This window comes from Pseudophryne corroboree, unplaced genomic scaffold, assembly GCF_028390025.1.
Source record: "Pseudophryne corroboree isolate aPseCor3 unplaced genomic scaffold, aPseCor3.hap2 scaffold_147, whole genome shotgun sequence".
NCBI lineage: Eukaryota > Metazoa > Chordata > Amphibia > Anura > Myobatrachidae > Pseudophryne > Pseudophryne corroboree.
The window spans coordinates 1023823-1049604 of record NW_026968099.1 but is presented as its reverse complement, the minus strand read 5'-3'; the positions used below and the strand labels follow the sequence as shown (position 1 = coordinate 1049604).

The following is a 25782-nucleotide window of genomic DNA, read 5'->3' as shown; positions in this document are numbered from 1 at the left end:
CCCACTGCTTGGATGACATCACTGTATGCAATCCGTCTTCTGCAGACCTTCCCCCAGGAATGCTTGTACTAGTTGTTGCATTTGGTTTGTTGTTTGGGGGTGCATCAGTATTAGGCAGCCTTCTGCCCTCCCATGTTCATCTGAAAATATGTGTTCTCCCTGCAGTTGTTGTCCCCAGATGAGAGTTCCCTTGTGCTGCCTCAGTTGAATCTCCTTTACTTGACAGATATGTGCCTGAGCAGCGGCCCTCCCCAGCCCTATCCCAAATCATACTTATTTTGCATAGGAGATACCATGGTCATGAAGATTGATCTCCCAGGGTGAGGTTCATTCATTGCATTCTGGGTATGCTGACCCCTATGATTTCCCCAAATGTGGGAAACTCGACTGCATTATTTGTGGTAGTGGGGGACTGTGTTTGTGCTTTCCTTTGGTCAGCTCTGGTAAAAGTCAGATTTCTTTGTCTCAGATCTTCCTCTAGCCTTGTTCTTCTTTCGAGAGTTCCCTTGTGCTGCCTCAGTTGGATCTCCTTCACTTGACAGGGGGGTGCATGTAGGGAGTTATTCGAGGAGATAAGCTGCAGACCTAGGTGAACCCCCTCACAATTCACCTGGTCAAAGCGTTTCCCGACTTGTTCGGACAATTACGAGCAAAATGTCCCTTACCCCCACAGTACAGACAAAGACCAGAATTTTGCCTTCTGGCTCTTTCTTCAGGAGACAGCCGGGAGAGACCCATCTGCATGGTCTCCTCTACGTCTTCAGGAATGGAATATACACACGGACTTGACCTTACAGGTGCTCCTTTTTCAGCACTCCGCTCTCTGAGACGACGATCAATCTTAATAGAAAGCTCCATGAGTTTATCGAGAGTCTCAGGAGCGGGGTACTGAAGGAGACTGTCTTTTATAGACTCTGATAAGCCGAGGCGAAACTGACTGCGCAGGGCTGGGTCATTCCAGCCACAGTCGTTCGACCAACGGCGAAACTCCGTACAATAAACCTCTGCAGGATTTCTACCCTGTCTGAGAGCGCGCAACTGACTTTCAGCGGACGCCTCTCTATCAGGGTCATCATACAAAAGCCCTAAAGACTAAAAAAAAGCGTCAACTGACAACAATGCCGGATCCTCTGCTCTTAAACCAAATGCCCAGGTCTGAGGATCCCCCTGGAGCAAAGAAATAATAAACCCGACCCGCTGAGATTCAGTACCCGAGGAAGTCGGTCTTAAACGAAAATAAAGTTTACAGGATTCTTTAAAATTAAAAAACTCTTTTCTATCACCAGAAAAACGGTCAGGCAAATGCATCTTTGGTTCAGGGACTACCCTTGGGGAAGCTCGCAAAAGATCTTCCTGCGACTTCACCCGAAGAGAAAGATCCTGAACCATCTGAGTAAGTTCTTGAATCTGGCTGACTAAGAGCTGACCAGGATTTGGCCCTAAACCTGTTGGATTCATGAGGCCGATAAACTCTCACAAAACTGAATGAGAAAAAATTAAACCAGAGGTGACCAGAGGAAAGCACAAACACTGGAGAATTTTTGTAAGATGTTTCTTCCATCAACCAACGAAGAAACACATTGGTACTTTCCCATGATGAGTGAGTGCTTCAGGATCTCTTGCACTTACATGTGCAGCAGAGTACTGCAATGGAAGCAGATTGTAGGCAGATTGAAACTATCCTCTGCTATATGCATTTTTTTTGTTAATTAAAGTAATCCACAACTGGGATTGATATTTTAGCTCTTTTATTTTTACTTAAAGTACAATAACTTTTACCATTTTAATTTGTTTTAATAGTATATTGACAGTATTGTTTTCTTTCAAAAATCCACTTAATAGTATCTCACCTGGCAGGTAAGTAGGAGTTAGGCTAGAGCTGGGGAGGGTCGCTGCTCGGGCACCCCCCTGTCAAGTGAAGGAGATCCAACTGAGGCAGCACAAGGGAACTCTCGAAAGAAGAACAAGGCTAGAGGAAGATCTGAGACAAAGAAATCTGACTTTTACCAGAGCTGACCAGAGGAAAGCACAAACACAGTCCCCCACTACCACAAATAATGCAGTCAAGTTTCCCACATTTGGGGAAATCACAGGGGTCAGCATACCCAGAATGCAATGAATGAACCTCACCCTGGGAGAACAATCTTCATGACCATGGTATCTCCTATGCAAAATAAGTATGATTTGGGATAGGGCTGGGGAGGGCCGCTGCTCAGGCACATCTCTGTCAAGTAAAGGAGATTCAACTGAGGCAGCACAAGGGAACTTTCATCTGGGGACAACAACTGCAGGGAGAACACATATTTTCAGATGAACATGGGAGGGCAGAAGGCTGCCTAATACTGAAGAACCCCCAAACAACAAACCAAATGCAACAACTAGTACAAGCATTCCTGGGGGAAGGTCTGCAGAAGACGGATTTGCATACGGTGATGTCATCCAAGCAGTGGGCCAAAGTTGGCTGGAACCCTCGTCTGCATATGAAAAGAGAAGAGGGGTGTGCAGGGCATGGCGGCCTTTTGCGGCGCTTGGATGACCCCTAGTTCGCATTAAACATTTCCACCCTCCTTCGGTGTGGGGCTCATGTTGGCTATGCCCCAGCCCCTGAAGCATTCAAGCTGATTTCTTGCAGCAGCTGGGCACTGTAACAGCTCCAGAGCTGCTCTGTAAGGCAAATTAAAGGGTGTGGGACCTGCAGCACTACCTGTAGTTCGCATTGTGCGTTGGAAGGCACAAAGTAAGCAGACGGGAGAAGTCAGGATAGTGCGCAAGGGCATAGAAGGGAGCGGCTCAATAAAAGAGAAGTGGAAACAGACAGCAAACTAGGCTGGAGAGAGACCTGAGACAAAGAGATCTGAATTATACTAGAGCCGACCAGAGGAAACACAAATTATGCAGTCAAGTGTCCCACATTTGGGGAAATCAGAGAAGCAGCACACCCAGAGTGCAATGGGTGAGCCTTGCCCTGGGAGAAGCACCTTCCTGATCATAGTATCTCACCTGGCAGGTAAGTAGGAGATGGGCTAGAGCTGGGGAGGGTCGCTGCTCGGGCACCCCCCTGTCAAGTGAAGGAGATCCAACTGAGGCAGCACAAGGGAACTCTCGAAAGTTCCCTTGTGCTGCCTCAGTTGGATCTCCTTCACTTGACAGGGGGGTGCCCGAGCAGCGACCCTCCCCAGCTCTAGCCCATCTCCTACTTACCTGCCAGGTGAGATACTATGATCAGGAAGGTGCTTCTCCCAGGGCAAGGCTCACCCATTGCACTCTGGGTGTGCTGCTTCTCTGATTTCCCCAAATGTGGGACACTTGACTGCATAATTTGTGTTTCCTCTGGTCGGCTCTCGTATAATTCAGATCTCTTTGTCTCAGGTCTCTCTCCAGCCTAGTTTGCTGTCTGTTTCCACTTCTCTTTTATTGAGCCGCTCCCTTCTATGCCCTTGCGCACTATCCTGACTTCTCCCGTCTGCTTACTTTGTGCCTTCCAACGCACAATGCGAACTACAGGTAGTGCTGCAGGTCCCACACCCTTTAATTTGCCTTACAGAGCAGCTCTGGAGCTGTTACAGTGCCCAGCTGCTGCAAGAAATCAGCTTGAATGCTTCAGGGGCTGGGGCATAGCCAACATGAGCCCCACACCGAAGGAGGGTGGAGGTGTTTAATGCGAACTAGGGGTCATCCAAGCGCCGCAAAAGGCCGCCATGCCCTGCACACCCCTCTTCTCTTTTCATATGCAGACGAGGGTTCCAGCCAACTTTGGCCCACTGCTTGGATGACATCACCGTATGCAAATCCGTCTTCTGCAGACCTTCCCCCAGGAATGCTTGTACTAGTTGTTGCATTTGGTTTGTTGTTTGGGGGTTCTTCAGTATTAGGCAGCCTTCTGCCCTCCCATGTTCATCTGAAAATATGTGTTCTCCCTGCAGTTGTTGTCCCCAGATGAAAGTTCCCTTGTGCTGCCTCAGTTGAATCTCCTTTACTTGACAGAGATGTGCCTGAGCAGCGGCCCTCCCCAGCCCTATCCCAAATCATACTTATTTTGCATAGGAGATACCATGGTCATGAAGATTGTTCTCCCAGGGTGAGGTTCATTCATTGCATTCTGGGTATGCTGACCCCTGTGATTTCCCCAAATGTGGGAAACTCGACTGCATTATTTGTGGTAGTGGGGGACTGTGTTTGTGCTTTCCTCTGGTCAGCTCTGGTAAAAGTCAGATTTCTTTGTCTCAGATCTTCCTCTAGCCTTGTTCTTCTTTCGAGAGTTCCCTTGTGCTGCCTCAGTTGGATCTCCTTCACTTGACAGGGGGGTGCCCGAGCAGCGACCCTCCCCAGCTCTAGCCTAACTCCTACTTACCTGCCAGGTGAGATACTATTAAGTGGATTTTTGAAAGAAAACAATACTGTCAATATACTATTAAAACAAATTAAAATGGTAAAAGTTATTGTACTTTAAGTAAAAATAAAAGAGCTAAAATATCAATCCCAGTTGTGGATTACTTTAATTAACAAAAAAAATGCATATAGCAGAGGATAGTTTCAATCTGCCTACAATCTGCTTCCATTGCAGTACTCTGCTGCACATGTAAGTGCAAGAGATCCTGAAGCACTCACTCATCATGGGAAAGTACCAATGTGTTTCTTCGTTGGTTGATGGAAGAAACATCTTACAAAAACTCTCCAGTGTTTGTGCTTTCCTCTGGTCACCTCTGGTTTAATTTTTTCTCATTCAGTTTTGTGAGAGTTTATCGGCCTCATGAATCCAACAGGTTTAGGGCCAAATCCTGGTCAGCTCTTAGTCAGCCAGATTCAAGAACTTACTCAGATGGTTCAGGATCTTTCTCTTCGGGTGAAGTCGCAGGAAGATCTTTTGCGAGCTTCCCCAAGGGTAGTCCCTGAACCAAAGATGCATTTGCCTGACCGTTTTTCTGGTGATAGAAAAGAGTTTTTTAATTTTAAAGAATCCTGTAAACTTTATTTTCGTTTAAGACCGACTTCCTCGGGTACTGAATCTCAGCGGGTCGGGTTTATTATTTCTTTGCTCCAGGGGGATCCTCAGACCTGGGCATTTGGTTTAAGAGCAGAGGATCCGGCATTGTTGTCAGTTGACGCTTTTTTTTAGTCTTTAGGGCTTTTGTATGATGACCCTGATAGAGAGGCGTCCGCTGAAAGTCAGTTGCGCGCTCTCAGACAGGGTAGAAATCCTGCAGAGGTTTATTGTACGGAGTTTCGCCATTGGTCGAACGACTGTGGCTGGAATGACCCAGCCCTGCGCAGTCAGTTTCGCCTCGGCTTATCAGAGTCTATAAAAGACAGTCTCCTTCAGTACCCCGCTCCTGAGACTCTCGATAAACTCATGGAGCTTTCTATTAAGATTGATCGTCGTCTCAGAGAGCGGAGGGCTGAAAAAGGAGCACCTGTAAGGTCAAGTCCGTGTGTATATTCCATTCCTGAAGACGTAGAGGAGACCATGCAGATGGGTCTCTCCCGGCTGTCTCCTGAAGAAAGAGCCAGAAGGCAAAATTCTGGTCTTTGTCTGTACTGTGGGGGTAAGGGACATTTTGCTCGTAATTGTCCGAACAAGTCGGGAAACGCTTTGACCAGGTGAATTGTGAGGGGGTTCACCTAGGTCTGCAGCTTATCTCCTCGAATAACTCCCTACATGCACCCCCCTGTCAAGTGAAGGAGATCCAACTGAGGCAGCACAAGGGAACTCTCGAAAGAAGAACAAGGCTAGAGGAAGATCTGAGACAAAGAAATCTGACTTTTACCAGAGCTGACCAAAGGAAAGCACAAACACAGTCCCCCACTACCACAAATAATGCAGTCGAGTTTCCCACATTTGGGGAAATCATAGGGGTCAGCATACCCAGAATGCAATGAATGAACCTCACCCTGGGAGATCAATCTTCATGACCATGGTATCTCCTATGCAAAATAAGTATGATTTGGGATAGGGCTGGGGAGGGCCGCTGCTCAGGCACATCTCTGTCAAGTAAAGGAGATTCAACTGAGGCAGCACAAGGGAACTCTCATCTGGGGACAACAACTGCAGGGAGAACACATATTTTCAGATGAACATGGGAGGGCAGAAGGCTGCCTAATACTGATGCACCCCCAAACAACAAACCAAATGCAACAACTAGTACAAGCATTCCTGGGGGAAGGTCTGCAGAAGACGGATTGCATACAGTGATGTCATCCAAGCAGTGGGCCAAAGTTGGCTGGAACCCTCATCTGCATATGAAAAGAGAAAAGGGGTATGCAGGGCATGGCGGCCTTTTGCGGCGCTTGGATGACCCCTAGTTCGCATTAAACACCCCCACCCTCCTTCGGTGTAGGGCTCATGTTGGCCATGCCCCAGCCCCTGAAGCATTCAAGCTGATTTCTTGCAGCAGCTGGGCACTGTAACAGCTCCAGAGCTGCTCTTTAAGGCAAGTAAAAGGGTGTGGGCCCTGCAGCACTACCTGTAGTTTGCATTGTGCGTTGGAAGGCACAAAGTAAGCAGACGGGAGAAGTCAGGTGTTTTTAAACTACCAACACCATTTTCTTGGTACATTTAATTTTTACATGTATTCTTTTATGTACCAGAAGTTAGAAGTAGAAGAGCTGTAACAGAAACCACCAGCTCATCTACAGCCACAGCACACTGGATTTGCCCAATCTCTCCTGATCATGGAAGCTGAGCAGTGTTGGTCCTGGTTTTAGTACTTGGATGGGAGACCACAAGGAAATACCAGGAGCTGTGTGTATTTTTACAATACTAACACCGTTCTCTTGATGCATTCCATTTTGAAACATTGGGGCAGATCTATTAAGCCTGGTGAACTGATAAAGTGCAAGGTGATAAAGTACCAGCCAGTCAGCTCCTAACTGTCATTTTTCAAACCCAGCCTGTGACATGGCAATTAGGAGCTGATTGGCTGGTACTTTATCACCATGCAAATTATCATTTCACCAGGTTTAATAAATCGGCTGCTTACTCATTTATGTACGAGTAGTTAGAAGTAGAAGAACTCTAACAGAAACCACTAAGCTCATCTACAGCCACACCACACTGTATATGCCCAATATCACCTGATTTTAGGCCTGGTTTGTTCTTGGATGTGAGACCACCTGGGAATACCAGGTGCTGTATGTAGTTTTATACTACCAACACCGTTCTCTTGATGCATTCCATTTTGAAACATTGGGGCAGATCTATTAAGCCTGGTGAACTGATAAAGTGCAAGGTGATAAAGTACCAGCTAGTCAGCTCCTAACTGTCATTTTTCAAACCCAGCCTGTGACATGGCAATTAGGAGCTGATTGGCTGGTACTTTATCACCATGCAAATTATCATTTCACCAGGTTTAATAAATCGGCTGCTTACTCATTTATGTACGAGTAGTTAGAAGTAGAAGAACTCTAACAGAAACCACTAAGCTCATCTACAGCCACACCACACTGTATATGCCCAATATCACCTGATTTTAGGCCTGGTTTGTTCTTGGATGTGAGACCACCTGGGAATACCAGGTGCTGTAGGTAGTTTTATACTACCAACACCGTTCTCTTGATGCATTATATTTTGAAACTTATTCATTGATGTACCAGTAGTTAGAAGTAGAAGTTAGAAACAGCAAAAATCATCTACAGCCGCATCACACTGGATATGTCCAATCTCATCTGATGTTGGAAGCTAAGCAGTGTTGTGCCTGGTTAGTTTTTGGATTTCAGGTCCTGCCTTCTGGTTTGGCCACGGCACCTCGGAAATTCACCAAGGTCATGGCCGTGATGACGACCCTTCACCATCGGTGGACCAGGGAGGAATCTCTCCTCCCGATAAACATTCTGGAATTGCGGGCAGTGTTCAATTCATTGACACTGGCCCTGCCTCTAGTACAGAACAGGCCTGTTCAAGTACAATCGGACAACGACACCACGGTAGTGTACACAAATCATCAAGGCGGCACTCGAAATTGCATGGCAAAGCTGGAAGTATCAAAAATCCTCAGTTGGGTAGAACGTCATCTGCCAGCAATATCGGCAGTGTTCATTCCCGGAGTCCTCAACTGGGAAGCGGATTTCCTCAGTCGTCAGTACGTTCACGCTGGAGAGTGGAGAGGCCGCAGCAGAAATGTCTGCACTGGTGTCAGTAGGTGACTGAGGCAGGGATGACTGGGAGATAGTGGGTGACTGAAGCATGTATGACTGGGAGATAGTGGGTGACTGAGGCCGGGGTGACTGGGAGATAGTCAGTGACTAAGGCAGGGGTGATAGGGATATAGTGGATGACTGTGGCAGGGGTGACAGGGACAGTAGGAGACTGAGGCAGGGGTGACAGGGATAGTGGGTGACTGAGGCAGGGGTGATAGGGTGACAGTGGGTGACTGAGGCAGAGGTGACAGGGATAGTGGGTGACTGAGGTAGGGGTGATATGGAGATAGTGGTTGACTGAGGCAGGGGTGACAGAGATAGTGGGTGACTAAAGCAGGGGTGACTGGTATAGTGGGTGACTGAGGCAGGGGTCGCAGGTATAGTGGTTAACTGAGGCAGCGGTGACTGGGAGATAGTGGGTAACTGGGGCAGGGGTAACAGGGAAAGTGTGTGACTCAGGCAGGGGTGTTAGGGAGATAGTGGGCAGCAGATCACTGCCTCGCTGACAGCAGCACATCCCTGCTTCACTGACAGCAGCACATCCCTGCCTCATTGACAGCAGCACATACCTGCCTCACTTATAGCAGCACATCCCTGCCTCACTGGCAGCAGCAGATCCCTGCCTCACTGGCAGCAGCAGATCACTGCTTCACTGACAGCAGCACATCCCTGCCTCACTGGCAGCAGCAGATCCCTGCCTTACTGACAGCTGTATATAGGGCCTAATTCAGACCTGATCTCTGCTGTGCATATTCACACAACAGGAGATCAGGTCTGAAGTGTGTGTGTGTGTGTGTGTGTGTGCTGGTGCCGCAGTGCACCGGCACATGCCAGAGATGCGATCAGCATCTCTGCCCAGTGAGCGCCTCTGCCAACACATACTTATCTTGCATATGAGATCTCTTGATCATGAAGATAGTTCTCACAGGGTGAGGTTCATCCATTACATTTTAAAGTAGGAAGGTACAAATTACATATTCAAATTACATATATGTGCTGGATTCAAATGTTTTCCCCCCTTCCTTTCTCAATTGTGCCCATCAGCAGCTATTCTAATGTTGCTGCCAATGGGTGTGACACATTCATTTCTTCTGTGGGGTACACTGGACTCCACAAGGATTCACATTGGGGTGTAGAGTAGGATCTTGATCTGAGGCACCAACAGGCTCAAAGCTTTTGACTGTTCCCAAGATGCTCAGCGCCCCCTGCTCTATAACCTCGCTTCCATGAACATGGAGCTCAGTTTGTAGTTGGTGCCTTCAGTAGCAGGACACTTAACAGGGGGCTGCCTCAGGCAGCCTATACTTAGCTATTAATTTTGACAAGAAAAGAAGAACTTTTTTTATAAGAATGTACAAGGGCTGCAGCAGGCTAGGTCTAATAGACATCTTTACTGCAGCTCCATCACTCCCAGCGGCGCAGTATACTCCCGCGCCCTGGTTGCTGGGTCACTGCAGCGGAGGCTCCGGTTTCTTCCTAAGGTCAGTCACACACACACCGCCCTCCGGGATCACGAGGCTGCTGATGAAAGGGAGGTAAGGGGCTTCTGTGCCCACACTATACCGTGATCCAGCGTGGCTGTAGGGGGCGGGCCGTGTGCGCACTGGCGTGGACACTGATTACTGGGCAGCCGCTCCACTAGCCACCAGGGACAGTTAAGGAGCACAGCTCTGGGGTTTTTTCTCCTATATTAACCCCATTTTGTACTACCTGCAGTGCATTGTGATAGGTAATAGAGCCTGATTCAGGTTGGATTGCAATCACAATAAGCAATCCAACTGCAAAAATTGCTAAGAGCATACGCATGCGCCTGCATTTTCTGTGACTGTCAATCGGTGCGGGGGGGGGGGGGGGGGTGGTCAGCAGCACTCCATTTCAAAGTCGAAGATGGAGCGGTGCGGGGGCAGGGCTTCAACGGAGAAACAGGAGGCGTGGTCAGAGCGGCTGCATGACATCACATGCAGCCGTTGCGATCACAAAAATGGTGGCGGCTTCCTGCGCACACGTACAGTCTGCACCAACAGGAGGCTAACCCATTTTTTATGATCACGCTGAACTGCACTGAGACTGCAATTTCAGCGTGGTCAAGAAGGGAGGCGGCATGCTGGGTGGCCATGCCCTGTGATGGGTGGCCCCAGCATGCGAACCAAAGGATTGCAAATTCTGTCCCCAGATGAAAGTTCCCTTGTGCTGCCTCAGTTGAATCTCCTTTACTTGACAGAGATGTGCCTGAGCAGCGGCCCTCCCCAGCCCTATCCCAAATCATACTTATTTTGCATAGGAGATACCATGGTCATGAAGATTGTTCTCCCAGGGTGAGGTTCATTCATTGCATTCTGGGTATGCTGACCCCTGTGATTTCCCCAAATGTGGGAAACTCGACTGCATTATTTGTGGTAGTGGGGGACTGTGTTTGTGCTTTCCTCTGGTCAGCTCTGGTAAAAGTCAGATTTCTTTGTCTCAGATCTTCCTCTAGCCTTGTTCTTCTTTCGAGAGTTCCCTTGTGCTGCCTCAGTTGGATCTCCTTCACTTGACAGGGGGGTGCCCGAGCAGCGACCCTCCCCAGCTCTAGCCTAACTCCTACTTACCTGCCAGGTGAGATACTATTAAGTGGATTTTTGAAAGAAAACAATACTGTCAATATACTATTAAAACAAATTAAAATGGTAAAAGTTATTGTACTTTAAGTAAAAATAAAAGAGCTAAAATATCAATCCCAGTTGTGGATTACTTTAATTAACAAAAAAAATGCATATAGCAGAGGATAGTTTCAATCTGCCTACAATCTGCTTCCATTGCAGTACTCTGCTGCACATGTAAGTGCAAGAGATCCTGAAGCACTCACTCATCATGGGAAAGTACCAATGTGTTTCTTCGTTGGTTGATGGAAGAAACATCTTACAAAAACTCTCCAGTGTTTGTGCTTTCCTCTGGTCACCTCTGGTTTAATTTTTTCTCATTCAGTTTTGTGAGAGTTTATCGGCCTCATGAATCCAACAGGTTTAGGGCCAAATCCTGGTCAGCTCTTAGTCAGCCAGATTCAAGAACTTACTCAGATGGTTCAGGATCTTTCTCTTCGGGTGAAGTCGCAGGAAGATCTTTTGCGAGCTTCCCCAAGGGTAGTCCCTGAACCAAAGATGCATTTGCCTGACCGTTTTTCTGGTGATAGAAAAGAGTTTTTTAATTTTAAAGAATCCTGTAAACTTTATTTTCGTTTAAGACCGACTTCCTCGGGTACTGAATCTCAGCGGGTCGGGTTTATTATTTCTTTGCTCCAGGGGGATCCTCAGACCTGGGCATTTGGTTTAAGAGCAGAGGATCCGGCATTGTTGTCAGTTGACGCTTTTTTTTAGTCTTTAGGGCTTTTGTATGATGACCCTGATAGAGAGGCGTCCGCTGAAAGTCAGTTGCGCGCTCTCAGACAGGGTAGAAATCCTGCAGAGGTTTATTGTACGGAGTTTCGCCATTGGTCGAACGACTGTGGCTGGAATGACCCAGCCCTGCGCAGTCAGTTTCGCCTCGGCTTATCAGAGTCTATAAAAGACAGTCTCCTTCAGTACCCCGCTCCTGAGACTCTCGATAAACTCATGGAGCTTTCTATTAAGATTGATCGTCGTCTCAGAGAGCGGAGGGCTGAAAAAGGAGCACCTGTAAGGTCAAGTCCGTGTGTATATTCCATTCCTGAAGACGTAGAGGAGACCATGCAGATGGGTCTCTCCCGGCTGTCTCCTGAAGAAAGAGCCAGAAGGCAAAATTCTGGTCTTTGTCTGTACTGTGGGGGTAAGGGACATTTTGCTCGTAATTGTCCGAACAAGTCGGGAAACGCTTTGACCAGGTGAATTGTGAGGGGGTTCACCTAGGTCTGCAGCTTATCTCCTCGAATAACTCCCTACATGCACCCCCCTGTCAAGTGAAGGAGATCCAACTGAGGCAGCACAAGGGAACTCTCGAAAGAAGAACAAGGCTAGAGGAAGATCTGAGACAAAGAAATCTGACTTTTACCAGAGCTGACCAAAGGAAAGCACAAACACAGTCCCCCACTACCACAAATAATGCAGTCGAGTTTCCCACATTTGGGGAAATCATAGGGGTCAGCATACCCAGAATGCAATGAATGAACCTCACCCTGGGAGATCAATCTTCATGACCATGGTATCTCCTATGCAAAATAAGTATGATTTGGGATAGGGCTGGGGAGGGCCGCTGCTCAGGCACATCTCTGTCAAGTAAAGGAGATTCAACTGAGGCAGCACAAGGGAACTCTCATCTGGGGACAACAACTGCAGGGAGAACACATATTTTCAGATGAACATGGGAGGGCAGAAGGCTGCCTAATACTGATGCACCCCCAAACAACAAACCAAATGCAACAACTAGTACAAGCATTCCTGGGGGAAGGTCTGCAGAAGACGGATTGCATACAGTGATGTCATCCAAGCAGTGGGCCAAAGTTGGCTGGAACCCTCATCTGCATATGAAAAGAGAAAAGGGGTATGCAGGGCATGGCGGCCTTTTGCGGCGCTTGGATGACCCCTAGTTCGCATTAAACACCCCCACCCTCCTTCGGTGTAGGGCTCATGTTGGCCATGCCCCAGCCCCTGAAGCATTCAAGCTGATTTCTTGCAGCAGCTGGGCACTGTAACAGCTCCAGAGCTGCTCTTTAAGGCAAGTAAAAGGGTGTGGGCCCTGCAGCACTACCTGTAGTTTGCATTGTGCGTTGGAAGGCACAAAGTAAGCAGACGGGAGAAGTCAGGTGTTTTTAAACTACCAACACCATTTTCTTGGTACATTTAATTTTTACATGTATTCTTTTATGTACCAGAAGTTAGAAGTAGAAGAGCTGTAACAGAAACCACCAGCTCATCTACAGCCACAGCACACTGGATTTGCCCAATCTCTCCTGATCATGGAAGCTGAGCAGTGTTGGTCCTGGTTTTAGTACTTGGATGGGAGACCACAAGGAAATACCAGGAGCTGTGTGTATTTTTACAATACTAACACCGTTCTCTTGATGCATTCCATTTTGAAACATTGGGGCAGATCTATTAAGCCTGGTGAACTGATAAAGTGCAAGGTGATAAAGTACCAGCCAGTCAGCTCCTAACTGTCATTTTTCAAACCCAGCCTGTGACATGGCAATTAGGAGCTGATTGGCTGGTACTTTATCACCATGCAAATTATCATTTCACCAGGTTTAATAAATCGGCTGCTTACTCATTTATGTACGAGTAGTTAGAAGTAGAAGAACTCTAACAGAAACCACTAAGCTCATCTACAGCCACACCACACTGTATATGCCCAATATCACCTGATTTTAGGCCTGGTTTGTTCTTGGATGTGAGACCACCTGGGAATACCAGGTGCTGTATGTAGTTTTATACTACCAACACCGTTCTCTTGATGCATTCCATTTTGAAACATTGGGGCAGATCTATTAAGCCTGGTGAACTGATAAAGTGCAAGGTGATAAAGTACCAGCTAGTCAGCTCCTAACTGTCATTTTTCAAACCCAGCCTGTGACATGGCAATTAGGAGCTGATTGGCTGGTACTTTATCACCATGCAAATTATCATTTCACCAGGTTTAATAAATCGGCTGCTTACTCATTTATGTACGAGTAGTTAGAAGTAGAAGAACTCTAACAGAAACCACTAAGCTCATCTACAGCCACACCACACTGTATATGCCCAATATCACCTGATTTTAGGCCTGGTTTGTTCTTGGATGTGAGACCACCTGGGAATACCAGGTGCTGTAGGTAGTTTTATACTACCAACACCGTTCTCTTGATGCATTATATTTTGAAACTTATTCATTGATGTACCAGTAGTTAGAAGTAGAAGTTAGAAACAGCAAAAATCATCTACAGCCGCATCACACTGGATATGTCCAATCTCATCTGATGTTGGAAGCTAAGCAGTGTTGTGCCTGGTTAGTTTTTGGATTTCAGGTCCTGCCTTCTGGTTTGGCCACGGCACCTCGGAAATTCACCAAGGTCATGGCCGTGATGACGACCCTTCACCATCGGTGGACCAGGGAGGAATCTCTCCTCCCGATAAACATTCTGGAATTGCGGGCAGTGTTCAATTCATTGACACTGGCCCTGCCTCTAGTACAGAACAGGCCTGTTCAAGTACAATCGGACAACGACACCACGGTAGTGTACACAAATCATCAAGGCGGCACTCGAAATTGCATGGCAAAGCTGGAAGTATCAAAAATCCTCAGTTGGGTAGAACGTCATCTGCCAGCAATATCGGCAGTGTTCATTCCCGGAGTCCTCAACTGGGAAGCGGATTTCCTCAGTCGTCAGTACGTTCACGCTGGAGAGTGGAGAGGCCGCAGCAGAAATGTCTGCACTGGTGTCAGTAGGTGACTGAGGCAGGGATGACTGGGAGATAGTGGGTGACTGAAGCATGTATGACTGGGAGATAGTGGGTGACTGAGGCCGGGGTGACTGGGAGATAGTCAGTGACTAAGGCAGGGGTGATAGGGATATAGTGGATGACTGTGGCAGGGGTGACAGGGACAGTAGGAGACTGAGGCAGGGGTGACAGGGATAGTGGGTGACTGAGGCAGGGGTGATAGGGTGACAGTGGGTGACTGAGGCAGAGGTGACAGGGATAGTGGGTGACTGAGGTAGGGGTGATATGGAGATAGTGGTTGACTGAGGCAGGGGTGACAGAGATAGTGGGTGACTAAAGCAGGGGTGACTGGTATAGTGGGTGACTGAGGCAGGGGTCGCAGGTATAGTGGTTAACTGAGGCAGCGGTGACTGGGAGATAGTGGGTAACTGGGGCAGGGGTAACAGGGAAAGTGTGTGACTCAGGCAGGGGTGTTAGGGAGATAGTGGGCAGCAGATCACTGCCTCGCTGACAGCAGCACATCCCTGCTTCACTGACAGCAGCACATCCCTGCCTCATTGACAGCAGCACATACCTGCCTCACTTATAGCAGCACATCCCTGCCTCACTGGCAGCAGCAGATCCCTGCCTCACTGGCAGCAGCAGATCACTGCTTCACTGACAGCAGCACATCCCTGCCTCACTGGCAGCAGCAGATCCCTGCCTTACTGACAGCTGTATATAGGGCCTAATTCAGACCTGATCTCTGCTGTGCATATTCACACAACAGGAGATCAGGTCTGAAGTGTGTGTGTGTGTGTGTGTGTGTGTGTGTGCTGGTGCCGCAGTGCACCGGCACATGCCAGAGATGCGATCAGCATCTCTGCCCAGTGAGCGCCTCTGCCAACACATACTTATCTTGCATATGAGATCTCTTGATCATGAAGATAGTTCTCACAGGGTGAGGTTCATCCATTACATTTTAAAGTAGGAAGGTACAAATTACATATTCAAATTACATATATGTGCTGGATTCAAATGTTTTCCCCCCTTCCTTTCTCAATTGTGCCCATCAGCAGCTATTCTAATGTTGCTGCCAATGGGTGTGACACATTCATTTCTTCTGTGGGGTACACTGGACTCCACAAGGATTCACATTGGGGTGTAGAGTAGGATCTTGATCTGAGGCACCAACAGGCTCAAAGCTTTTGACTGTTCCCAAGATGCTCAGCGCCCCCTGCTCTATAACCTCGCTTCCATGAACATGGAGCTCAGTTTGTAGTTGGTGCCTTCAGTAGCAGGACACTTAACAGGGGGCTGCCTCAGGCAGCCTATACTTAGCTATTAATTTTGACAAGAAAAGAAGAACTTTTTTTATAAGAATGTACAAGGGCTGCAGCAGGCTAGGTCTAATAGACATCTTTACTGCAGCTCCATCACTCCCAGCGGCGCAGTATACTCCCGCGCCCTGGTTGCTGGGTCACTGCAGCGGAGGCTCCGGTTTCTTCCTAAGGTCAGTCACACACACACCGCCCTCCGGGATCACGAGGCTGCTGATGAAAGGGAGGTAAGGGGCTTCTGTGCCCACACTATACCGTGATCCAGCGTGGCTGTAGGGGGCGGGCCGTGTGCGCACTGGCGTGGACACTGATTACTGGGCAGCCGCTCCACTAGCCACCAGGGACAGTTAAGGAGCACAGCTCTGGGGTTTTTTCTCCTATATTAACCCCATTTTGTACTACCTGCAGTGCATTGTGATAGGTAATAGAGCCTGATTCAGGTTGGATTGCAATCACAATAAGCAATCCAACTGCAAAAATTGCTAAGAGCATACGCATGCGCCTGCATTTTCTGTGACTGTCAATCGGTGCGGGGGGGGGGGGGGGGGGGTGGTCAGCAGCACTCCATTTCAAAGTCGAAGATGGAGCGGTGCGGGGGCAGGGCTTCAACGGAGAAACAGGAGGCGTGGTCAGAGCGGCTGCATGACATCACATGCAGCCGTTGCGATCACAAAAATGGTGGCGGCTTCCTGCGCACACGTACAGTCTGCACCAACAGGAGGCTAACCCATTTTTTATGATCACGCTGAACTGCACTGAGACTGCAATTTCAGCGTGGTCAAGAAGGGAGGCGGCATGCTGGGTGGCCATGCCCTGTGATGGGTGGCCCCAGCATGCGAACCAAAGGATTGCAAATTCTGTTACTTAGCAGAATTTGCAATCCTTACTGAATTAGGCCATTGATTACAAAATTGTAAACAATATTTGAAGTTTTTCTTCAGGGACTAACACAAAAGATGCTTGGGGCTACTAACACATGGGTAAGCCACGTAAAGCTTCCCATGGGTCAGTGGCATCACAACGGGGTTGCGGCACACACCCGAGTGTCACCCGCCAAGTGGGGTGACACCAAAGTGCCGGCTCTTCTTCAGTGACAGAATATGGGTGTTTCACTGTGACATTACGTGCAACACCCAGTTTCTGTCACTGTGCAGGAGCCAGCACCACTCACACACTAGTCCCCGGGTACAGCCCCCAACCCCCGGGATACCCGGAGCAACAAAATGGTAATTCAGGCCACGCCCCTACCTATGAGACCATGCCTCCTTTTTACCATTGCGCTGCTTATCTGCGTGCACTGCATTACAATCTCCCTCGCCGCCTCTCTGGGTGTCACCAGTGATAGTGACACCTCTGCCATGCTTGTAGCAGCTGGTCCTAAGATCTACGCCTCCAGCCCTGAGTGTTTTCCCTTGTGACTTGTTGATCATCATAGCGAAGCAGATGCTTACAGAAAACTGCAGGGGCTTAGATTGAAAAGAAAAACATTGACGAACCCATCATTTCAGCGACAGGGTCTGCCACACGACTGACTGAAATGACTGGTTGGTTTGGGCCCCCACCAAAAAAGAATCAATCAATCAATCTCTCCTTGCACAAACTGGCTCTACAGAGGCAAGATGTCCACCTCCTCATCCTCCGATTCCTCACCCCTTTCACTGTGTACATCCCCCTCCTCACAGATTATTAATTCGTCCCCACTGGAATCCACCATCTCAGATCCCTGTGTACTTTCTGGAGGCAATTGCTGGTGAATGTCTCCACGGAGGAATTGATTATAATTAATTTTGATGATCATCATCTTCTCCACATTTTCTGGAAGTAACCTTGTACACCAATTGCTGACAAGGTGAGCGGCAGCACTAAACACTCTTTCGGAGTACACACTGGAGGGAGGGCAACTTAGGTAGAATAAAGCCAGTTTGTGCAAGGGCCTCCAAATTGCCTCTTTTTCTCCACCATTCTTTCAAAGGTGACAGAATCATATGCAGTGACAGTAGACGACATGTCAGTAATCGTTGCCAGGTCCTTCAGTCTGGACCAGATGTCAGCACTCACTCCAGACTGCCCTGCATCACCGCCAGCGGGTGGGCTCGGAATTCTTAGCCTTTTCCTCGCACCCCCAGTTGCGGGAGAATGTGAAGGAGGAGCTGTTGACGGGTCACGTTCCGCTTGACTTGACAATTTTCTCACCAGCAGGTCTTTGAACCTCTGCAGACTTGTGTCTGCCGGAAAGAGAGATACAATGTAGGTTTTAAATCTAGGATCGAGCACGGCGGCCAAAATGTAGTGCTCTGATTTCAACAGATTGAATCCTGGTTAAGCGAATTAAGGGCTCCATCCACAAGTCCCACATGCCTAGTTGAATCGCTCTGTTTTAGCTCCTCCTTCAATGTCTCCAGCTTCTTCTGCAAAAGCCTGATGAGGGGAATGACCTGACTCAGGCTGGCAGTGTCTGAACTGACTTCACGTGTGGAAAGTTCAAAGGGTTGCAGAACCTTGCACAACGTTGAAATCATTCTCCACTGCGCTTGAGTCAGGTGCATTCCCCCTCCTTTGCCTATATCGTGGGCAGATGTATAGGCTTGAATGGCCTTTTGCTGCTCCTCCATCCTCTGAAGCATATAGAGGGTTGAATTCCACCTCGTTACCACCTCTTGCTTCAGATGATGGCAGGGCAGGTTCAGGAATGTTTGGTGGTGCTCCAGTCTTCGGCATGCGGTGGCTGAAGGCAGAAAGTGGCCCGCAATTCTTCGGGCCACCGACAGCATCTCTTGCACGCCCCTGTCGTTTTTTAAATAATTCTGCACCACCAAGTTCAATGTATGTGCAAAACATGGGACGTGCTGGAATTTGCCAAGATGTAATGCACGCACAATATTGGTGGCGTTGTCCGGTGTCACAAATCCCCAGGAGAGTTCAATTGGGGTAAGCCATTCTGCGATGATGTTCCTCAGTTTCCGTAAGAGGTTGTCAGCTGTGTGCCTCTTATGGAAAGCGGTGATACAAAGCGTAGCCTGCCTAGGAACGAGTTGGCAATTGCGAGATGCTGCTACTGGTGCCGCCGCTGCTGTTCTTGCTGCGGGAGGCAATACATCTACCCAGTGGGCTGTCACAGTCATATAGTCCTGAGTCTGCCCTGCTCCCCTTAACCACAGACAAGTGGACATTGGGTACAACTGCATTTTTTAGGACACTGGTGACTCTTTTTCTGAGGTCTGTGTACATTTTCGGTATCGCCTGCCTAGAGAAATGGAACCTAGAGGGTATTTGGTACCGGGGACACAGTACCTCAATCAAGTCTCTAGTTGCCTCTAAATTAACGATGGATACCGGAACCACGTTTCTCACCACCCAGACCTGAGTTATCCGCTTTGCAGCAGGATGACTGCTGTGATATTTCATCTTCCTCGCAAAGGACTGTTGGACAGTCAATTGCTTACTGGAAGAAGTACAAGTGGTCTTCCGACTTCCCCTCTGGGATGACGATCGACTCCCAGCAGCAACAACAGCAGCGCCAGCAGCAGTAGGCGTTACACTCAAGGATGCATCGGAGGAATCCCAGGCAGGAGAGGACTCGTCAGACTTGCCAGTGACATGGCCTGCAGGACTATTGGCTCTCCTGTCTAAGGAGGAAATTGACACTGAGGGAGTTGGTGGTGTGGTTTGCAGGAGCTTGGTTACAAGAGGAAGGGATTTAGTGGTTAGTGGACTGCTTCTGCTGTCATCCAAAGTTTTTGAACTTGTCACTGACTTATGATGAATGCGCTGCAGGTGACGTATAAGGGAGGATGTTCCGAGGTGGTTAACGTCCTTATCCCTACTTATTACAGCTTGACAAAGGCAACACACGGCTTGACACCTGTTGTCCGCATTTGTGTACAGGATGCATACCTTCATGTCCCCATTTATCCACCTCATCAGGCGTAACTCAGATTTGCGGTACAGGACTGTCATTGCCAATTTCAGACGTTGCTGTTTGGTCTCTCCATGGCCCTGAGAATTTTCACCAAGGTAATGGCGGAAATGATGGTGCTCCTGTGCAAGCAAGGTGTCACAATTATCCCGTACTTGGGCGATCTCATAAAAGCGAGATCAAGAGAGCAGTTGCTGAACAGCGTATCACTTTCACTGAAAGTGTTACAGCAACACGGCTGGATTCTCAATATCCCGAAGTCGCAGTTGATTCCTACTACTCGTCTGTCTTTCTTGGGCATGATTCTGGACACAGACCAGAAGAGGGTTTATCTCCTGATAGAAAAGGCCCAGGAACTCATGTCTCTTGTCAGGAACCTATTGAAACCAAAACAGGTGTCAGTGCATCACTGCACTCGAGTCCTGGGAAAGATGGTGGCATCATACGAGGCCATTCCATTCGGCAGGTTCCATGCAAGGACTTTCCAATGGGACCTACTGGACAAGTGGTCCGGGTCACATTTACAGATGCATTGGTTGATCACCCTGTCCCCCAGGGTCAGGGTATCACTCTTGTGGCTGCAGAGTGCTCACCTTCTCGAGGGACGCAGATTCAGCATTCAGGGCTGGATCCTGGTGACCACAGACGCAAGCCTCCAAGGTTGGGGAGCAGTCACACAGGGAAGAAATTTCCAAGGTCTTTGGTCAAGTCAAGAGACTTGTCTTCACATCAACATCCTGGAACTAAGGGCCATATACAATGCCCTACGTCAAGCGGAGACCTTACTTTGCGACCAACCGGTTCTGATCCAGTCAGACAACGTCACCGCAGTGGCTCATGTAAACCGCCAAGGCGGCACAAGAAGCAGAGTGGCGATGGCACAAGCCACCAGAATTCTTCGCTGGGTGGAGAATCACGCAAGCGCACTGTCAGCAGTGTTCATTCCGGGAGTGGACAACTGGGAAGCAGACATCCTCAGCAGACACGACCTACATCCGGGAGAGTGGGGACTTCATCAGGAAGTCTTTGCACAGATTACAAGTCGGTGGGAACTGCCACAGATAGACATGATGGCGTCCCGGCTCAACAAAAAGCTACAGAGGTATTGCGCAAGGTCAAGAGACCCTCAGGCAGTAGCTGTAGACGCCCTAGTGACACCGTGGGTGTTCCGGTCGGTCTATGTATTTCCTCCTCTTCCTCTCATACCCAAGGTGTTGAGGATAATAAGACAAAGAGGAGTGAGAACAATCCTCATTGTTCCAGATTGGCCACGGAGGACCTGGTATCCGGATCTGCAGGAAATGCTCACAGAAGATCTGTGGCCTCTCCCTCTAAGACAGGACCTGTTGCATCAGGGGCCCTGTCTGTTCCAAGACTTACCGCGGCTGCGTTTGACGGCATGGCGGTTGAATGCCGGATCCTAGCATTCCGGTTGAGGTCATCCCTACGCTGATAAAGGCTAGGAAGGATGTAACGTTAAAACATTACACCGTATATGGCGAAATTATGTTTCTTGGTGTGAGGCCAGGAATGCTCCTACGGAAGAATTCCATCTGGGCCGTTTCCTTCACTTCCTACAAACTGGAGTGAATTTGGGCCTAAAATTAGGCTCTATTAAGGTCCAGATTTCGGCCTTATCCATTTTCTTTCAAAAAGAATTGGCTTCTCTTCCAGAAGTTCAGACTTTTGTAAAAGGAGTGCTGCATATTCAGCCTCCTTTTGTGCCTCCGGTGGCACCTTGGGACCTTAACGTGGTGTTAAGTTTTCTAAAATTACACTGGTTTGAACCACTTAAAACAGTGGAGTTAAAATATCTCACATGGAAGGTGGTCATGTTATTAGCCTTGGCTTCGGCTAGGCGAGTGTCGGAATTAGCGGCTTTGTCACATAAAAGCCCATATTTGGTATTCCATGTGGATAGAGCGGAATTGCAGACCCGTCCTCAATTCCTACAAAAAGTGGTCTCATCTTTTCATATGAACCAACCTATTGTGGTGCCTGTGGCTACGCGTGACTTGGAGGATTCCGAGTTACTTGATGTGGTTAGGGCTTTGAAAATTTACGTGGCCAGGACGGCTAGAGTCAGGAAAAACTGTATGCAACCAACAAGATTGGTGCCCCTGCTTCAAAGCAGGCTATTGCTCGCCGGATTTGTAACACGATTCAGCAAGCGCATTCTATGGCTGGATTGCAGTTACTGAAATCGGTCAAGGCCCATTCCACGAGGAAAGTGGGCTCTTCTTGGGCGGCTGCCCGAGGGGTCTCGGCACTACAGCTGTGTCAAGCTGCTACTTGGTCGGGTTCACACACCTTTGCAAAATACTATAAGTTTGATACCCTGGCTGAGAAGGAACTCATGTTTGCTCAATCGGTGCTGCAGAGTCATCCGCACTCTCCCGCCCGTTTTGGAGCATTGGTATAATCCCCATGGTCCTTACGGAGTCCCCAGCATCCTCTAGGACGTTAGAGAAAATAAGATTTTAAACCTACTGGTAAATCTTTTTCTCGTAGTCCGTAGAGGATGCTGGGCGCCCGTCCCAAGTGCGGACTACTTCTGCAATACTTGTATATAGTTATTGCTTCAATAAGGGTTATGTTATAGTTGCATCGGTCCTGCACTGATGCTATGTTGTTTTTTCATACTGATAACTGGGTAGTTTATCACAAGTTATACGGTGTGATTGGTGTGGCTGGTATGAATCTTGCCCTGGATTAACAAAATCCTTTCCTCATACTGTCCGTCTCCTCTGGGCACAGTTTCTCTAACTGTGGCATAGAGGGAGGAGCCAGTGCACACCCAGAACTAAAGTCTTTCTTAAAGTGCCCATGTCTCCTGTGGAGCCCGTCTATCCCCATGGTCCTTACGGAGTCCCCAGCATCCTCTACGGACTACGAGAAAAAGATTTACCGGTAGGTTTAAAATCTTATTTTCTACTTTATTCTTTTCTATGCTAGTTTATTACGACCAACTCTCATCCAAGGAGTTTGATATTCTACTACCTGCATGCAATTTAAATTGCTTAAATTGTTTATATGGTTGATTTGTCCTTCACAATCCATAATCTGCAACTTGGATGTACTTGTGTCATTGAAAATCTTATAATAAAAATGTATATACAGATACTCAACCTGTATATTGAAAAAAAAAAAAGTTATAAGACATATGCATTCAATATTTGAAGAAACAAAATAAAATAAAGCTATCTATTGGGTTTCACTAACAAGCACATTGGAAGACTTGACTACTGTTAAAAGACATGCATTACATGGTATAGAGCCACAAACCACAATGTAGTAAAATAAAAACAAACTTACATGTGTATCAAACCTATGTGAGGCTTACATTGATAGTGCAAGATCAACACTCTATCAACTGTGCAAACTAGACTGCACATAAATGCCATAAAATTTATCTGAGATTTTAGTAAATAAGGCCCGTTGCTGTCCGGGTCACGCAGCCGTCACGGCCCGCCCCCATACGGTCCGGTCATGTCTGCGTTGTCCTGACTGTGCCCCCAAAATGGCGGCACAACGCCGCTGGCCCGACTCCTCCTGCCCAGTGACCGCCTCTGCCTGTCAATCAGGCAGAGGCGCTCACTTGGGCAGAGATGCTGATCGCATCTCTGGCATGTGCCGGTGCACTGCGGCACCAGCACACACGCACTTCAGACCTGATCTCCTGTTGTGTGAATATGCACAGCAGGGATCAGGTCTGAATTAGGCCCTATATACAGCTGTCAGTAAGGCAGGGATGTTCTGCTGCCAGTGAGGCAGGGATGTGCTGCTGGTAGTGAAGCAGTGATGTGCTGCTGTCAGCGAAGCAGTGCTGTGCTGCTGTCAGCGAGACAGGGATGTGCTGCTGTCAGCGAGGCAGGGATGTGCTGCTGTCAGCGAAGCAGGGATGTGCTGCTGTCAGCGAAGCAGGGATGTGCTGCTGTCAGCGAAGCAGGGATGTGCTGCTGTCAGCGAGGCAGGGATGTGCTGCTGTCAGCGAGGCAGGGATGTGCTGCTGTCAGCGAGGCAGGGATGTGCTGCTATAAGTGAGGTAGGGATGTGCTGCTGTCATTGAAGCAGGAATGTGCTGCTGCAGTGAGGCAGAGATATGCAGCCCACTATCTCCCTGTTAATCAGAGACTTGGCTTTGTGGACACTTTTCAGAGAACAAATTTGTTAGCATAAAAATAAAGCCAGAAAATGAAGAGCTGTTTAATCACTCAATTGGATTTTTTTTGCCAGCATATTTTTTTTCTCTGCAACCCACTGCTAAATTGTGCTTCCTAGCTTTTTTTAATAAAATCACTGAATCAAATCTAACTCTGATTACATCAGAGAAGGCCAGGTACCCTACACAATAAGAGGGGGTTTGAAATTTTGACTTGTCTACTTAAATATCACCAAAATCTGATCACAAGGTCAATTACGTTCCTGGGTGGGATTGAACCACCAACCTTTTGGTTAATAGCCTTACACACTAACCAATTGCACCACAGAGACACTTTGCAAAAAGTACATACTGACAAAGGCTAATAAGCATTCATCAAGAACGTTTCCTAGAAAAACTTTAAAAAGTCAATAATCTGGAGAGTTTTTGTAAGATGTTTCTTCCATCAACCAATGAAGTATGCTAACAAATTTGTTCTCTGAAAAGTGTCCACAAAGCCAAGTATCTGATTAACACCTTTGTAGGGATGGTTTTTCACCTATTACTAAATTAAACTTGCTTCATTGGAAAGGCAGCAAGATGCATCGTCATTTCAATATCTACTGAAATAATACAGGTTGACACCAGGAAACATTAACGCCACTGCATCCTTGCTGCTTTCTCATGTGGAAGTCTGTTTAATGTGAAAACAAGGTGATATCTAATTAGCACACAGGTAAGGAATTAAGAAAATCTTTATTTAAGGGTGAAGATGTTTCTCACAAAATCGTTGCCCCAATGCATCATTGAAATTCAACCTGGAAAGATGATTTTAATATATCACTTGTACATTTTGTATTGCTCTTCTGGTGACAATGTAGTTTGTTTTTGTCAATTACCATTTTAATAATAGGGTAAAGAAAATTAAGTGGATTTTTGAAAGAAAACAATACTGTCAATATACTATTAAACAAATTAAAATGGTAAAAGTTATTGTACTTTAAGTAAAATTAAAAGAGCTAAAATATCAATCCCAATTTTGGATTACTTTAATTAAAAAAAAATGCATATAGCAGAGGATAGTTTCAATCTGCCTACCTCTGGGTTATCGGCCCAGCATGCTTCCATTACAGTACTCTGCTGCACATGTAAGTGCAAGAGATCCTGAAGCACTCACTCATCATGGGAAAGTACCAATGTGTTTCTTCGTTGGTTGATGGAAGAAACATCTTACAAAAACTCTCCAGATTATTGACTTTTTAAAGTTTTTCTAGGAAACGTTCTAGATGAATGCTTAATAGCCTTTGTCAGTATGTACTTTTTGCAAAGTGTCTCTGTGGCGCAATCGGTTAGTGTGTTCGGCTATTAACCAAAAGGTTGGTGGTTCAATCCCACCCAGGGATGTAATTGACCTTGTGATCGGATTTTGGTGATATTTAAGTAGACAAGTCAAAATTTCAAACGCCCTGTTATGGTGTGGGTACCTGGCCTTCCCTGATGTAATCAGAGTTAGATTTGATTCAGTGATTTTATAAAAACAGCTAGGAAGCACAATTTAGCAGTAGGTTGCAGAGAAAAAAAATATGCTGGCAGAAAAATCCAATTGAGTGATTAAACAGCTCTTCATTTTCTGGCTTTATTTTTATGCTAACAAATTTGTTCTCTGAAAAGTGTCCACAAAGCCAAGTCTCTGATTAACACCTTTGTAAGGATGGTTTTTCACCTATTACTAAATTAAACTTGCTTCATTGGAAAGGCAGCAAGATGCATCCTCATTTCAATGTCTACTGAAATAATACAGGTTGACACCAGGAAACATTAACGCCACTGCATCCTTGCTGCTTTCTCATGTGGAAGTCTGTTTAATGTGAAAACAAGGTGATATCTAATTAGCACACAGGTAAGGAA

The 25782-nt window shown here is 47.4% G+C and overlaps 8 non-coding genes across 8 annotated transcripts; 4 read left to right on the top strand and 4 right to left on the bottom strand.

Moving 5' to 3' along the window:
* Positions 1 to 269: 269 nt before the first annotated feature.
* LOC134997834 (U1 spliceosomal RNA) lies at positions 270 to 433 on the top strand. Its single transcript, XR_010200210.1, has one exon. It is a non-coding gene; the product is annotated as a U1 spliceosomal RNA (small nuclear RNA).
* Positions 434 to 2017: 1584 nt separating this feature from the next.
* Positions 2018 to 2181, bottom strand: LOC134997797 (U1 spliceosomal RNA). Its single transcript, XR_010200173.1, has one exon. It is a non-coding gene; the product is annotated as a U1 spliceosomal RNA (small nuclear RNA).
* A 671-nt stretch (positions 2182 to 2852) lies between these two features.
* On the bottom strand, positions 2853 to 3015 carry LOC134997980 (U1 spliceosomal RNA). Its single transcript, XR_010200347.1, has one exon. It is a non-coding gene; the product is annotated as a U1 spliceosomal RNA (small nuclear RNA).
* A 178-nt stretch (positions 3016 to 3193) lies between these two features.
* LOC134997962 (U1 spliceosomal RNA) lies at positions 3194 to 3356 on the top strand. Its single transcript, XR_010200332.1, has one exon. It is a non-coding gene; the product is annotated as a U1 spliceosomal RNA (small nuclear RNA).
* Positions 3357 to 4027: 671 nt separating this feature from the next.
* On the top strand, positions 4028 to 4191 carry LOC134998034 (U1 spliceosomal RNA). The gene has a single exon (XR_010200400.1). It is a non-coding gene; the product is annotated as a U1 spliceosomal RNA (small nuclear RNA).
* Positions 4192 to 5775: 1584 nt separating this feature from the next.
* LOC134997833 (U1 spliceosomal RNA) lies at positions 5776 to 5939 on the bottom strand. The gene has a single exon (XR_010200209.1). It is a non-coding gene; the product is annotated as a U1 spliceosomal RNA (small nuclear RNA).
* A 4458-nt stretch (positions 5940 to 10397) lies between these two features.
* LOC134998033 (U1 spliceosomal RNA) lies at positions 10398 to 10561 on the top strand. The gene has a single exon (XR_010200399.1). It is a non-coding gene; the product is annotated as a U1 spliceosomal RNA (small nuclear RNA).
* Positions 10562 to 12145: 1584 nt separating this feature from the next.
* Positions 12146 to 12309, bottom strand: LOC134997832 (U1 spliceosomal RNA). The gene has a single exon (XR_010200208.1). It is a non-coding gene; the product is annotated as a U1 spliceosomal RNA (small nuclear RNA).
* Positions 12310 to 25782: the final 13473 nt, after the last annotated feature.